Below are 15,914 nucleotides of genomic sequence, written 5' to 3' on the forward strand. Positions count from 1 at the left end.
GGGGAGTGAAAAGGTACCGCTCCACGAAGTGGTTATCTAAGAAACACAACAAAACAAAAACTGCTACACCCACCAGCCTCAGCCAACACCCCTCCCTCCCTCTAAACCAAAAGTATTTGGCAACGTTCCCTACAAGTCCACCTGTGCTTAGGGGAGGGGAGTGACATGCACACTAACATTCACAAGCCAAGCCTAAAAATCTGCTTGCAGGTTTGACCGGGGTGGTATGATTATGGCTGAGAAATGACGGCGCTTAGCTGTGGTGGTGACTAGGGCTGAGAGACTGCTCTTAGGCCTGACCAGTGCCTGAAGGTCTGGAGCCTGAGATGGCACTGGAGGAGAGTTGGGGTAAGGCCAAACCAGGAGAATGGGTTAGAAACACAAAGCAGTGAGACAGGAGCTGGGAATAAAATAATCATACTGAGGCTGATCTGCAGGGGAAAGGGGAAAAAGTGGGTGGGCCTTTACCTGTGCCAACCAAGAGCTCCGGGGGTTCGTATCAGGTATCGAACAAAAGACATATCAGGGGAGAAATGAAAGGAGTTTAAGAAAGGTACGGTAGTTAAGATTCGTTGACAGTGTCTGAATGTATTTGGGCGTGTGCTTTACTGTAACAGCTTGTACCTGGCAAGATGTAGGAACCATTGTGTTGCTCTGAAGCCTATAATGCAGCATAATGGCAATATAATAAGAGGGTTTCTATCAGTCATGTAAATGTTGCTGGGCACTAACGGGGCAGAAGGCATCAGTGGGTCCTATGTCTGTCAAACAGGCTCCAGAAAAAAGTCGCTGCAAAAGCTCGGCTGTATTCCTTTTCAGTTAAGGGGTGGCTGTAGCTCAGGAAGAGAGGTCACCTATTAATCGGAGGGTTCGTGGCACAATCCCTGGCTGCTCCAGTCTGCATGTCAACGTATCCTTGGGCAAGATACTCTCTGATGCATCCATTGGAGTGTGAATGGCAGATAGAAAGCACTTAGGTGTAGAAAAAGTGCTCGGATGAATGGGTGAATAATCAGGCATGTCCAGTCCATTTCAATTTAACACAAAGGAATGTCACACTTATGAAAAGCATCCACATCACTTGTTTAAAGTGTTAACAATTCATATTTTAAAGTAATATATCAAATGAAAAAGTGAAAAGATTTCCTCATTCTTACAGCATGAGATATAAAAACATTGTTCATCCAAACCTGCAGCTCCTCTCTGCTTTATGCAGTGAGTTTAATATTGTTTTGCTGTGTGGTTGACAACATTATTGTTTTGGATCACTTTTGGCATAGCATGGTTTTTAAAAAAATTTTTTTACAAACTTAAAAAAAACAAAAACATGCAACATGCATTGACTGACAGTCAGACATACCTGGGACTAGCTGGTGAGCACTGAGGGGAATTTAGCAGCTAAAGCGTCAGGTGCTTCCGTAATTGGTGGAGACTTAAAAAAAAAAAAGAAAAAAAGATAAAGATAATAACAGCTTGGTGTGTGATGAGCAAATATTTGCCAGCACATTTGCCAAAGAAACCCCATAAAGACGTGATAACTAACTAACTAACAGGAGTCCAAGAGGGAAAGAAAGGTGATGATTTGTCAGTGATATGTTCACAATTTGCTTAGTTTTGTGACCAAAAATAGTGATCCCGGTGTCGGTACGTTTTCTGTGAGCCCCAAAAATACATCGTGTGGAAGGCAGGAAGGTGGGAAAGGACAGCTGAACATAAGCAGAACAATCCTCTCTTTTACAGTTAGGCCCCTGATCCGGTGGCTCTTAACTAGGAGGATCTTGTGTGATTAACAACATAGAGAGTGCGCTTTTGTTGCCAGCTACATTATTTTCAGTGTATACACAGCAAGAGAGGTGCCACCAAGGTCAGAGTGAGAAAATATTCATGGATTTGTGGCTCTGTTGTCAAACTGCTCAACTTTTCTCAAGATGCCGCAAGGGCTTGTTACGTGACCATGGCCACCACAGAAACTAGAGAGAGGGAAAAGATACAGAAGCCAATTAATGTATTATTTGAACCTCCGATTAGAGCAACATTCTTGATTCCAAAAGAATATGCATTATGTATAATACCGGTTAGAAAAACTTTATCCATAAATTATAGTGTAAAAGATTTCTCGGATTTTAGGATATGGGTCGAAAACGTATTAGTTGTGCTATGTGTGAAAATGTTAGCACCATAAACTGCATATACTGCAAAAGGTGGATGTTACCTGTTGGTTTGTGGATTCTTTATGGTCATTACTGTGTGTGTGTGTGTGTGTGTGTGTGTGTGTGTGTGTGTGTGTGTGTGTGTGTGTGTGTGTGTGTGTGTGTGTGTGTGTGTGTGTGTGGTTTTGTTTTTACTAAGGAGTGCCCATATTTGGATAAGAGGGTGGTGCTGGAATAGACAGCTAGTAGCCAGCTAGCAGCCACTTAAAGTAGCCACAACCCCCACAATGCATAACTTTAAGTCTTAATTTAATATTAATGCATGAATTATAGAATAATAATAATCATCATCCACTGTAAGGTGTCACAAAGGGTGAAAATAGCTAAACATAATAATTACAGCTGTAAAGTTGAGCATTTCAAAGTGGGAGCCTGTCAAGATTGGCTCACTTTCGAGCCAGCCCCAAGTGGCCGTTTGGGGAAGTGCAGTTTTTAGTGTTTCTGTGTTGGCTTCTTTTTTTTGTCCCAGAGGAAGAGCCACTTGGACTGCACTTACCTATTTAGCTCTCAAAAAAATCTGTAGCAAGATTTGTTTTACACTAACAAACTCTTTGATAATTCATCAATGTACAACCTTTGATTTTAGTTTACAACAAGCTTGCTTCCTATAAAACCAGAATCAAGATCACCCATTTGTTACTAATCACGTGCAATTTCCCATTAGGGCGGCAAAATATTTGTGCTGCGTGTCCTTTATGTTGTGCACATGCAGAATGGCAGGCAATCAAAACATCAGTTTTATTGGAAGCTTCCCATGGTAGAGTACTGTTTGTACCAGCTACAATTAGGCATAAGAACATACCAGCGTGATTTATGATCACAATAGCTCTGGCATCCTCTGGTATTGTCTTTTGCAGGTTCTTAGAGCACAGCATTTGGTACACACCCAGCATGTGTTTGATTATTTTGTGTCCTGTCCCTTGTAGTGTGCTTTGGAATGAGGAATCCAGTATTTGCTTTCTCTTGTTTTCTTGGCATAGAAAAATGGCACAAAAGGACAGAAAAGCAGGTGTAACACAAATAACACTGAGCTGATCTGTCTGTGCAGCTAAAGATCCCAGGTTTTTTTTCTTCTTTAATCATTCTTCAAAAGGCAACACTGAAATTTCAATCCCTACACAAAAAGCAAAAAAAATAAAAAATCTCACTAGTATCAATTCATGAAAAGTACAGGTATGCGCCGCATTCTAGCAGTGGTGTAATTGCATGCAAATTCAGCAGCGAGACATAATTAGTGCTGAAATCGCCTGCAGTGGTGCAAACAAAACTGACACATTTACACGAGTTAAAAACATTTCAGCTTGAGCAAAAAAATTTTTGCTTTTCCCCAAACTGTCTCAGAGATGAAACAAAACAAGAAAGAAGTGACAGAAAGTTTGAGTTACTGGTGCGCTATGAGATCATCACTGAGAGGCTAAACTAAACAAAAACACACTCATCATAATACCTAGCAACAGCTATTGCCTGAACATGTGGAACATTGAAGTAACGGTTTTGATTTTTTATATAATCTTTAAATTATTTAAAATAAAAAATAAAATATGGGGTTTATTTGGGGTTTTCCACAAGTTAAAATCTACCCTCACCAGACATACTTTACTAGTACCAAGTTGGATCCACTTTTGCCTTCAGAGGTGCTTTAATACTTCATGGCACAGATTCAACAAGGTGTTGGAAACATTCCTCAGAGATTTTCATCCATATCAAACAGTTGCAGATTTGCCAGCTAAATATCCATAATGCAAATATCTCATTCCACCATATCCCAAAGGTCCTGATTAAGATCTGGTGACTGTGGAAGCCATTTGAGAACAGCAAAAAAGCCAGTTTGAGGTGATCTGAGCTTTGTGACATGGTGCTTCATCCTGCTGGAAGCAGCCATCTGAAGATGGGTACACTGTGGTCATAAAGGGATGGACATGGTCAGCAGCAGTGCACAAGTTGGCTGTGACTGACACTCAGTCAGTACTAAGGGGCCCCGAAGTGTGCCAAGAAAATATCCCCCACACCATTACACCATCACACACCAGCCCTCTAACATCAACAAAGCATTTTTGCCCAGATGATTGACGCTCACTGGATATTTTCTGTTTTTCAAACCAGTCTCTGTAAGCCCTAGAAATGGTTGTGTGGGAAAATCCCAGCAGATGAGCAGTTTCTGAAATACTCAGACCAGGCAACCATGCAACGTTCAAAGTCACTTAAATGACCTTTCTTCTCCATTGTGTTGCTCGGTTTGAACTTCAGCAGGTCCTCTTCATATTGACATGCCTAAATGCATTGAGTTGCTGCCATGTGATTGGCTGATTAGTGGCCAGTAAATGTAGCCTATATTTCCTTTGTTTTTACAGGTGCATGGTAGTATAAGATGAGTTTACAGAGGTTACTGTCAGTACTGAGGTGGTCCAGATGACAGCTCCCACTTTAACCTGAGGGATAAAGACATATAACCACCTTGGAGGTGGTTTTGTTACCTTTGCTCAGTGTCATGCTAGTTGTTTGCAAACTTTGTAATCTTAGCATCATGTTTAGCACATCGATATCAACGTTGATATCAGTGAATGAATTAGTGAAGTGGATTTCCAGAAATGTTGAACTATTAGGATCTTGAGTCATACTTTTTTCTTTGTAAATGACAGCCGCACAGTTTCAAAATGATTTGTTCAGTGCTTAGTTAGCCCGTACTGTTAGCGGCTATGGATGATGTACCAAAACATAACCTGCAATATTTATCTGTAAAAGTTCTGTAAAGCCACACACAAATGCATTCAAAGAAACAAACAAACAAAAATTCGACACTTTTTTCATAGCCACTTAAAACAAACATGATGGGTTGGTTCACATTCATTAGCATAAATCCGTTGGCAAGGTTTACCACCCTGTTAATTACCGGGGTTTCTGAGAAACTTAAGCAGGACGAGACACATCAAGGGCAGTGCAGCAGAGCAAAAGAGGAGTTCTGAGAATTTTGATTCCTCGCCAGATAAAAAGTGAATAATCTTGTGCAAATTTCTTCTTTTTTTCTCTCTTTTTTGTATAAACAAGTCTTCTCTACGGCGTGCATAAATAGTACCTCCAACACTGATTAAAAGCTGGATTTTTAATTATGCCTCTGTGTGCGTCTGCTACCCGCTGTTTTTTTATGTGCATGAAGTTGGGGTCCAGGGTACAAAACTTCCCCCTTTGAATACAACAAAGAAAAAAGGCTTTCGGTACACAGAACATCAACTCTAAGTTACACCCACATGCTGCTGTTGCTTTCATCCTGCCACCTGTGGAGTGGGTGTCACCATCTTATCCACCAAATCTGTCACATAGACCTGTTTCTGCTTACAGGCCATCTTTTGGGTGATGAAATCTGTTTCATGAATAGGATTTTGTGTGTGTGTGTGTGTGTGTTTGTGTGTGTGTGTGTTGTGAGGGTTTTAAAGTATAAGAACAGTAAACTGAATTATGTGGACAATCTGTGGAGATGATTATATAGAGTGCATACTGAATACTGTGACAAAAATGAAAATGAGTTGTTTTATTAATGATGAAGTTAAATTACAATTAAAGATTTTTAATATATTTAACAACCACAGACCAACGAAAACTTATGAAATGAGTCTCAGAATAAACAAAGATTTCCTTAGAATATATCCTGTCTGTCGTTCTTCTATCTGCCAAATATTTAGCCTCCCTTTTCTCCTCCTGTAAAAAGTGAACTTAGTCCATCAAGCTAACAGTGGGTTAGAGATGAGTAGGTGTGTGTGGGAGACGTTAGCTTGCAACAACATCAACATTTTTGTCAGGTCTGTTTGCTTCCAAAGGTTCAAACATATATGACCTGATGCCTGAGGTACAAACATCAACCACTTCTTTGTCCTCCTCCACCTTTTCGCGTGAGCGAGGGTGGGGTGGGGTGAAAACGTGTTAAGTCCCTCTTCATGTTACAGCTTGGCAATGTTTTCAAAGCAGAAACTTCATGAGATGTGTCAGTAAACCACTAGACATACGAAACCACTGCCAACTGCATGGTAAATGTGTTCTCATCCCACACAAAGTGCCTTCAGTGAGTTAACGCATTGGCTATGACAATATTTGGCATCTTTAATATTATATCTTTAACGCTGGACGCCGAGAGACAACGATCCTCTTTTGAAGAGCGACAAAGTGCACATTTGAAGGTTGGGTGGAGAGACAGAGTGGGAAAGCGAAGCTGTCATGTTTGCAAACAGGAAGACTGAAGTTTATGTAGCTCTGTTTAAATTCCCTTTTTTTAACTTCACCTTTCATAATTCTATTTGTAACTTTTATGGTCTCAGCTAAACGTTCTGCTTTGGTGGCCTCGGGATCACAGCTTTTTGCAGATGACGTTCTTTTGACCTCATCAGGCGGTGACCTCCATCTCACTCTGGGGCAGTTTGCAGCCGAGCGTTAAGTGACTGGGATTAGCACCTCCTAGTCTGAGGCCATGGTCCCAGCTGGAATAGGGTGGAGTGCCCACTCCGGGTTGCTGCCCCAAGTGGGGGAGTTTAAGTATCTTGGGATCTTGTTCATGAGCGGATCTGTGTTCCCACCCTCACCTATAGTCACAAGCTCTGGGTAGAGACTAAAAGAAAGGGATCATGAATACAGCAGATATGAGTTTCCTCCAAAGGGTGTGTGGGCTTTCACTTAGAGATAAGGTGAGAAACATTCCAGAGAGACTTGAGATGCTACTCCTCCACATTGAAAGGAGCCAGTTGAGGTGGCTCAGGCATATGACCAAGATGTCTCCTGCACACCTACTAGGTGAAGTGTTTCACTTTGCCAGAAGGAAGCTCTGAAACACCTGGGAGAATCCAGACCCAGGTAAGCATCAGAAATTGGATGGATGGATTTCACTTTCCCTGGGTGGTTATGTTTAAGTCCTTGGTCAGGTTTAGAAAAAGATTATGGTCTGGATTTAAATATGCTCCTTGACAACATTAACAGTCCACACAGAAAAATGATGCATTTAAATGTGATGCCCATGGGGTCCTTTAAAGGACTCCATATGTGATGAGTTGGGAGAGTCCTGTTTCACTGTGATAAACTAAGCACCAAAACCTCTTCAGAAGAAAGGTAGCCATGTATGTACATGTAAGTTTAATAAAACTAAATCAGATATTCTCCATTACATTTTTGATCACCAGATTCAGATTGATCAAAGTGGTGATTGAAAGGTAGGTACTTACCCCCTCAAATTCTCTCAAATTATGTCAGCTGAGTCAGCATCATTGGGTCTGAAGTTTTCATATGCAAAAATGTGAGGGTGATTTTATAGACCTCTGTAATTTGCTACTTAATTCTGCTTAAGGCAAGAGGCTTGAGGCTACAAAAAGAACACAGCTGAATCTCTGCTGAGCTGCAATTGTGTTGCATTGTGGGTAATGTACCAGGTTTTAAAGAAGAGCGCATGAAAATAAGATATCTACGGTTCTATTGCATTGATTGTCTCCCTTTTGAAACTGTCCATTCTGGGCCTGACATGTTTTGTCAGTATTAGTAAATGTATATTTAAAGGCTCTGGTAGCTTTTATTGCTTACAATGTGTTATCCCTTAAATGACAGCAAACTGTATTGACGATTAATCCGTCTGTATCTTTATATAGTCTTAAACTTGTGGATATAAAACCAGTGTAAACAGATGGCTTCCTGCTGTAAGTCAGCTCAGTGTCAGGGCGGTGCTCCAATGTGCTGACCAGTATTCAGAACTGGAGCTTGCTACTCTGATCTGTGCTATTTTAGCTTGAGCTGCTAGTGCTGTTTGAAAGCAGCACTCCAACAGAGGCAAAAGTTTTAAAAACAAGGCAAAAGAAGTTTTTGGCTCAGCTAAATTTATTACTGTAGCTGCAGAGTCACGAGGGGTGTGGTCAATGTTAAATGAGAGCGCCAGCATGACTCTAGGATCAACCTCTACACATTGTTATTTATAAAATAAATACATGTAATGGGACTCCAGTGAGAAGCAGGCCCTATTCAGTGTTAAACACTTATAGAATAGGACAAGAATAATCATATGTAAATACATAAATCTTGTCATTTGACATTGATCTCAATTTGTCATTTGTCATTAAAGTGTAGTAAACTGTGGTCTTTTTGATTACTTATGTGAGCTGCCACAGTTGGCAGCCCAGGTAACCATGCTTAGTCAATCAAATACACATTTTTGTCATGAGTATACAATAGACACACAATAAACAGACACACCCAGACGTGTGAGTGTTCGTGACAAAGTGGGATAAGGTAAAAAAAAAAAAAAGGTTCAGGGGCTAACACTAGTCATCATTTAAAAAACAAGACACCCTCCTGGAGAAGGTGCATTATAACCACCATAAAACCAGTTTGACGTGCCTTACCAAAACAGAAATGGGGAGCAAGCCAACTTTACTTGAAGAAAGAGGTGAAGAAAGAAGAAGGGAAAGGCAAGGATGGGAGAGAGGTGGTTTGAGAATTAAGGGCTTAACTATGTCAACTGTCTTAACAGAGATTACAACAGATCCATTTACTCTGACATGCACAACAATGTGGGTGATTTTACAGATTCTTCACCTTCTATTTCTTGCAGAAAAGCATGAAAACAAGTATAAATGAAAAAGTCTTTAGTGTCTTTAGTGCCACTATCTACACACTATAGAAAAAAAAAACAGCTAACCAAACTTTGCTGTGTTTTCTATGTCAATACTTGCATTTTTTTTTTTTTTAACAGTCAGAACTACAACACCTCAAATCTTTCAGTCTGTGTTACTACCACAGCAACCAGCTTAGGATTTTGTAGAAATCTGGAGTTTGCTTTGTTAATCTATATGCCCAGTGGTTTCAGATTTGATAAAATGTGATGATGCAGCAATAAAGACTGGTGAGAAGTCACAGGAGCCACCCAAAAACTAGTTCATCACTTCCTTCTTCGCTGCTCCCCAGAGACTTTTCTTGCATTATGTGTACATTGCTCAACAGCTGTCTGCCATGTTGGGCCTGATAAAACAACAGGTCAGAATGGAAAAATCTATATTCCCCAGCTGTTTGGTGAGTGGTTCCTGGAAGTTGCTGACTGTCACTAGGTGCTTCACCCAAAACCTCCTTGTGACTGCTTTGGTCACTAGCAGATTGCTGCATTTGCCTGTAGTCTGCATGAAAGATGTCAATTTACCTGCAAACACTTGTCAACTTAAGTAACTAACTAGATGAGGGGTAGTAAACCTTGAAAAAGTGCAACACAAACCAGAAAGGGAGAACGTTCACCTTCAAAGTAAAAGCTGTGCCTCAGCGCAGCAGCCAACATGTTTCAAAAGGTGCAACTTTTACTTTGAAGTCAAACAGTCTCTGCTTCTGATTTGTATCACACTTTTCACAGTTTCACTACTGCTTGGAGAGCAGCTGACAAGTGTCACAGATAAGTTGCTGTTTCCAGTGCAAATTGTGGGCAACCGTGGCAATCTGCGAGTGACCAAACCAATTGCAAGGAAGTTTTTTCCAACTGGTAGAGGAATACACATTTTTCCCTAAAAACTGTTGCCTGCCAGTTGGTCACAGACCGGTCTCTAGGCCTGTGTCAGTGAGGTCTAATTTGCTTGATCCTGTCACCATCATTGTTGATAAGTTAATGTCGTGTGGTTAGCGCTTACATGTCTGCAAAACCTCTGACTGAAGTGAGATTTTGAAAACTGAGCGATCATTGTCACTGATTATTGTTTTGAGTCATTATCTGCACTTTGTGTCATTGTGGGATTATTAGCAGAAAGTAGTGTACAGACTTTTTCTACTGTGGCATATGCATGGGCACCTTATAGTAAAACTATAAATTCTGTAGGTAAATGTAGTAACTGTGCTGTAAATGGGGACTCATTTAGGATATAACTTTGGTTTTACCTGTTCAACATTCATTCTAAACTCTCCTCTACTTGCTTTTTATTCCTGAAGAACTGTAAAACTAGAGATACCCTACAGGCCTTAGTTTCTCCCATCCACTTTTGAAGACAAAGACCAGCAGGAGGCAACAAAAACTGGTTATTTCCTTCATTTAGGTTAGCTCTGGCTAATGTAAAAGTGTACATTTTTCTTACTAAATAAAATAATCCTTATAACAAAGGTTCATATTAATTTCTCCTTATTAAAGTCTTCATTTAAGAACTGCAACTATAGTGCCAGTCTCCACAATAACTGGATATATCCAGACAGGTACACTACACATAGCAGACACATAAGTATTAGCATAGGCATTTAGTTAAAAAAAAAAAATCCTAATCTCAGGCTGAATTTAAGTAATCTTCCCTATATTCTTCTAATTTTTGTAGAACATAAGGAAGACTTAGACTCTATAGCTGTATTAATAGATGTGTACATTTAGTGGGTAATACCAGTTTTGCTATTTTAGTCTTGTTTTTATGCTAACATCTTTAGTATATATGAGTCTGATGGGATTGTATTTGATCATTAGCTTGAAAGAATTTGACATAAATCAAAGTATCTGATGTGCCTAAATTTTGACCTGATGATGGTGCCATGTGTCCTGGCCAACATGCCCTTTGTCCGCCTTTAACTCACAGCGTATTGCTGCTGACGCGTTTGGGCAAGTGCACTTTGCATCATGCAACAGTTTGTCCCCTCGAAAAAATCCATATGGTTTCTAAAAGCTGAGAAATTGCGCTTCACAGCCAACATAGGGTTATTACGATAATTTCACTTGCGCTGTTGCAGGAAGCCCAGGAATGCCTACATTTTTGAAACTCATAAATAAAAGGTTAAGGTATCAGCAAATTATTTACAATTGATCCTGAATGACACATAAACGTCTGTACCAAATTTCTTGGTAATCTAAATAATAGCTGCTGCGATCTATCTGTACCAAAAGTGGTGGACTGCATAGCCAACACAAAGTGGTGATACTATAACAGTATGGCTACAAATATACATAATATGGATAAAAGTACTGGGCCACCTACAGGAGCTGCTTGGCCATGGAAACTCATGCCATGAAGCTTCTGGTGCACAGATTTTCTGCTGATGTTAATGCCAGAGGCGGTTTGGAACTCAGTTGTTGAGTCAGCAGTGTTGCCGACTTTCACGCACTCAGTGACCCCACTCTTGTAACTTTATGTGGTCAGCTACTTCGTGGCTGAGTTGCTGTGATTCTGAAACCCTTCCACTATACCACTTACACCTAATCGTGGAACATCTAGGAGGGAATACATTTCACAAACTGACTTGCTGCAATGGTGGGATCCTACAATACTGCACTGTTTAGAACAACCCATTGTTTCATAGATGTTTGTAAAGGCAGACTGCATAGCTAGCTGCTTATATTTAAAACACCTGAATTCAAAGATTAAGAGGTGTGGCCCAATACTTTTGCCTATATAGTGTATTTGAAGTTTGAAATGTTTTTTTGGCAACAGCAAATTTCCCTAAATTCCCTAAAGTACCTACAATGCAATCTATTGAAATAAGGGTTGCCACAGTCTAAGAAATATTCAGTAAATAGTGTTTTTTCTTAAAAAAGTGTCTCTTTAATTAAAAGCTACAAGGAAGCAAAAGACAGCAACAAAAGAAGAAAGAGAGAAAAAAAAAGAAGAGCTCATGCGAACCAGTCTTGCCACTTCAGGGGTGTAACGCTGGTGCTGCTTTAGTGAGAATTGTCGGCACTGCCCATCTCTCAACCCCCTCCACCCGTCTTTCACCAGATCCATTCCTACCTCTCCCTCTTTCTCTCCCTTCTTTTTTTTACCATCCCTCCCTCTCGTCCAGCCAGCTCCACCACAAAGCCCCACCCACAGCCTGAGAAGACATGGAGAGAATATGATCTAACCACACTCTCAGAGATATTAGCTCAGCAGCAGCCACCCCCACCCCTTACACACACATGCTCATGCAAACTCCTCCATTCCCCTCTGTCATGCCCATGCCCACCCCCACACACCCTCCACACCCCCAGCTCCCCCCCCCCCCATCTCCTCCTCATCCTCCACTCCCTACAACACTGCTGCCAGGCCGTAATGTTTTTCTTAGCCTCTCCTACACAGTGTTCACACAGATTCCCTCTCCCTCAACATACAGCAACATCCCACACACCCTGGGCTCAGCTGACCCACTGAGAGAGGAGGTGGGAGAGCTTTGGTTGGGCAGTAACGCCATCACTGAGGGACACGCAGTGTGGCTGTTTCACTAAAAAGACGACAGCAGTAAATGTGAACACGATTCCTCACTCTATCGCTTTGCTTTCAGTGAACTGAAAAAAAAAAACTTGAGAAAGTATCCTTTCCAGGTTTCAATCCTTCAGCTGGCCCACATTTTTGCTCTCTTTGTTGCGTGCTCATGTTTGCAGCAGCCTTGTTGAGGCCATGATCATGTGGGGTTGACAGGATGTGGTTCAGGATTCACTCCTCTCCACAGAGAGAAAGAGAGTGACAGCTTTAAAGGTTCGAGCGTCTGTTATCAGCAGGCTGATACCTGCAATCAGTCTGTTGTGGTTGTCTTAGCATGGCCCTCGAACAGAAACAGTATCCATCTGTGGGTCTCAGCAGATTCATTCCCCTGGTGTAGATGTGATAACTCTTGAGAATGAGACTGAGGGAAAGTTGATCTACTTTCTTTCCATTGTCTCATACAAAATATTTGAGTTAGCATTCATGCAAAACATTTAGCTTATCCCACATTTATAATCACCCAAAATACAAGAAAAGCTAAGCTAAATGCTCAGCGGGAAATAGCAGACAAGCAGAGTTAGCGACTACTTGGTGAAGATTTGGAGTCATAAGCAGCTAAAGAGCCAGTCAGGAGTTAATAATGGAGACAAAAACAGAGGTCAAAGACACAGTTGGATTAATCTGATTAAAACATTTGTAAAAGGCAAGGCAAGTTGTGCACTCATTCCTAATGATGATTGCATCATTTGGCTCTCTCTCATGTTAGCTGCTGTGCTTTACACATACATTTATGACTTGACAAAACCCCAGCATCTAAGTTCTTCTACATGGAAGATGAGTTTAACATGCACAAACTCTAAACTATGCCACAATAAATGCAACTGCAATGTCTGATAAATGCTGATGTCAGCTAGTTAGTATTGTCATCACCATAGGTGCTGACATATTCTCCTCCCACTGGATGAAATTTGGTTAGCAGTGCAGAGGCATGTCCAGAAGGAGGGCATGGAGCACCAATGGCCTCGCCTGAAATATGAATGGCCCCCTCTGGTGCACCCCCAACAATGCCACTGACTATAGTACTGTTGATCTTACAGCGTTCAGCACCATTGGATGACAGGATGACTATAACTTACATTATATCTACTTGAGGACTTTACTGGCGTAAGCACTTGCACTTTAAGTATTTCTATGTTATGCTTTTTTCTGCTTCAGTTGTACAAAATTTTGAATGCAGATATCATATGCAATATATGGTTAATATATATATACACACACACACACACACACACACACACACACACACACACACACACACACACACACACACACACACACACACACACACACACACACACAGTGTATCACAAAAGTGAGTACACCCCTCACATGTCTGCATATATTTAAGTATATCTTTTCATGGGACAACACTGACAAAATGACACTTTGACACAATGAAAAGTAGTCTGTGCACAGCTTATATAACAGTCTTCATGTAGTGCAACAATTTGTCCTTTTTTTTTTAATTTTTGGCCACAGCAGATTTTTATCAGTAGTGGAAACGGGGGAAAGATACAGGGGAAGACATGTGGGCAAATTGGTGACTGGCCGGGACTCGAACCCGTGCCGCCCGCACCGCAACGCGGCATATGCACGTAGTCGCTGGCTTCATCACTAAGCCACCTGGGTGCCAACAATTTGTCTTTTAAGATCCTCAGAGAGTTCTTTGCCATGAGGTGCCATGTTGGAACTTTCAGTGACCAGTATGAGAGAGTGTGAGAGCTGTACTACAAAACTGAACACACCTGCTCCCTATGTACACCTGAGACCTAGTAACACTAGCGAGTCACATGACATTTTGGAGGGGAAATGACAAGCAGCGCTCAATTTGGACATTTATGGGTGTAGTCTCTTAGGGGTGTACTCACTTTTGTTGCCGCTGGTTTAGACATTAATGGCTGTATACTGAGTTATTTTGAGGGAAGAATAAATTTACACTGTTATATAAGCTGCTCACAGACTACTTTTCATTGTGTCAAAGTGTCATTTTGTCAGTGTTGTCCCATGAAAAGATATACTTAAATATCTGCAGAAATGTGAGGGGTGTACTCACTTTTTTGATACACTGTATATATATATATATATATATATATATATATATATTTACACACACACACATACACTCAGCGACCGCCTACAGAGAGTTAAAGTAGGGCCCCACCTCTCCCCAACACTCAGCCTCAACATCGGCTTCCCACAGAGATGTGTGCAGAGTCCCCTACTGTGCACACTCCACACAAATGACTGCACCCCCACCCACCCAAGCAACTCCATTGTGAAGTTTGCGGATGACACAACAGTGGTCGGGCTCCTCACTGAGGGAGCTGAGTCTGCAGACGAGGACGAGGTGGAAAACTGGCATCATGGTTCAGAACTAACAACCCGGTCCTCAACACCACAAAAACTAAAGAATAGTGGACTTCAGGAGAAGCAGATCTGACCCTCAGCTCATTTACATCAATGGGGACTGTGTGGAGAGGGTCTCTGACTTCAAAATTCTGGGCCTCCACCTGGACGATGACCTAACCTGGAAAAACCGCTACCACTGTACTGATCGAGAAGGCACAGCACTGGCTCCACTTCCTGAGGGTCCTGAAACACAACGCCCCTAGCCAAGGAGCTGCTCCTTTTACAGATGCTCTGTTGAGACTGTACTGGTGTACTACAAACCCAGAGTGGTTTGCCAGCTGCACTACTCAGGAAAAGAGAGCGCTCCAGAGGGTCATCAGCACAGCACAGAAGATCATCGGCTGTAAAGGTCCCCCTTCCACAGTAAAGCCCGCAGCATCCTGAAGGACACATCTCACCCAGCACATTTCCTGTTCCAACTGCTGCCCTCAGGAAAGTGGTACAGGACAATAAAAGTTAAGACTGAAAAACAGCACATATCCCAGGGCTGTTGCAATAATAAATAAACAATAAATGAACACTGAAGGGTATGTCCCTCTTCACTAACCTGTGCAATATCCAACCTGTGCAATCAATAAGTCAAGCACACACACACACACACATATAGATATATATGTACATATATTTTTATTTATAGTTTTAAACTGTATTTATTTATTAGAAATTCTCATTTTGATTTTTGTAGATAGCATAAAAGTTTACCATAGTTAGATTGCTTTCTTGGCATTGAATGGGACCGCAGTTTTGTTGCGTTTTTGGCATAATGGCAATAAAAGATTCTGATCTGATAACTTTTCCTTAAGTAAAATGAGTAAATACCAGCATTGCAAAACAGTTACCACACACAAAAATTATGTTTAAACTCTTAATAAATCTGCAATAGGACACAAGCCTGAAAATTGGGCTCAGTGTTTGATCTGCTAATTTTCAGCACTGATTTTATTTTGAATTAAATACCAGATTTTCTGTGGGCCTTGTTCTTGGTGACTTCTGTGCCAAACCATTAAAAAAAAAATTGAAACACTCCCATAGTGGTACTTCAGCTGCCTAGCCAGGATGTCAAACACTGGGAAAAATATATCACTAC

This window comes from Archocentrus centrarchus, chromosome 12, assembly GCF_007364275.1.
Source record: "Archocentrus centrarchus isolate MPI-CPG fArcCen1 chromosome 12, fArcCen1, whole genome shotgun sequence".
Lineage (NCBI taxonomy): Eukaryota > Metazoa > Chordata > Actinopteri > Cichliformes > Cichlidae > Archocentrus > Archocentrus centrarchus.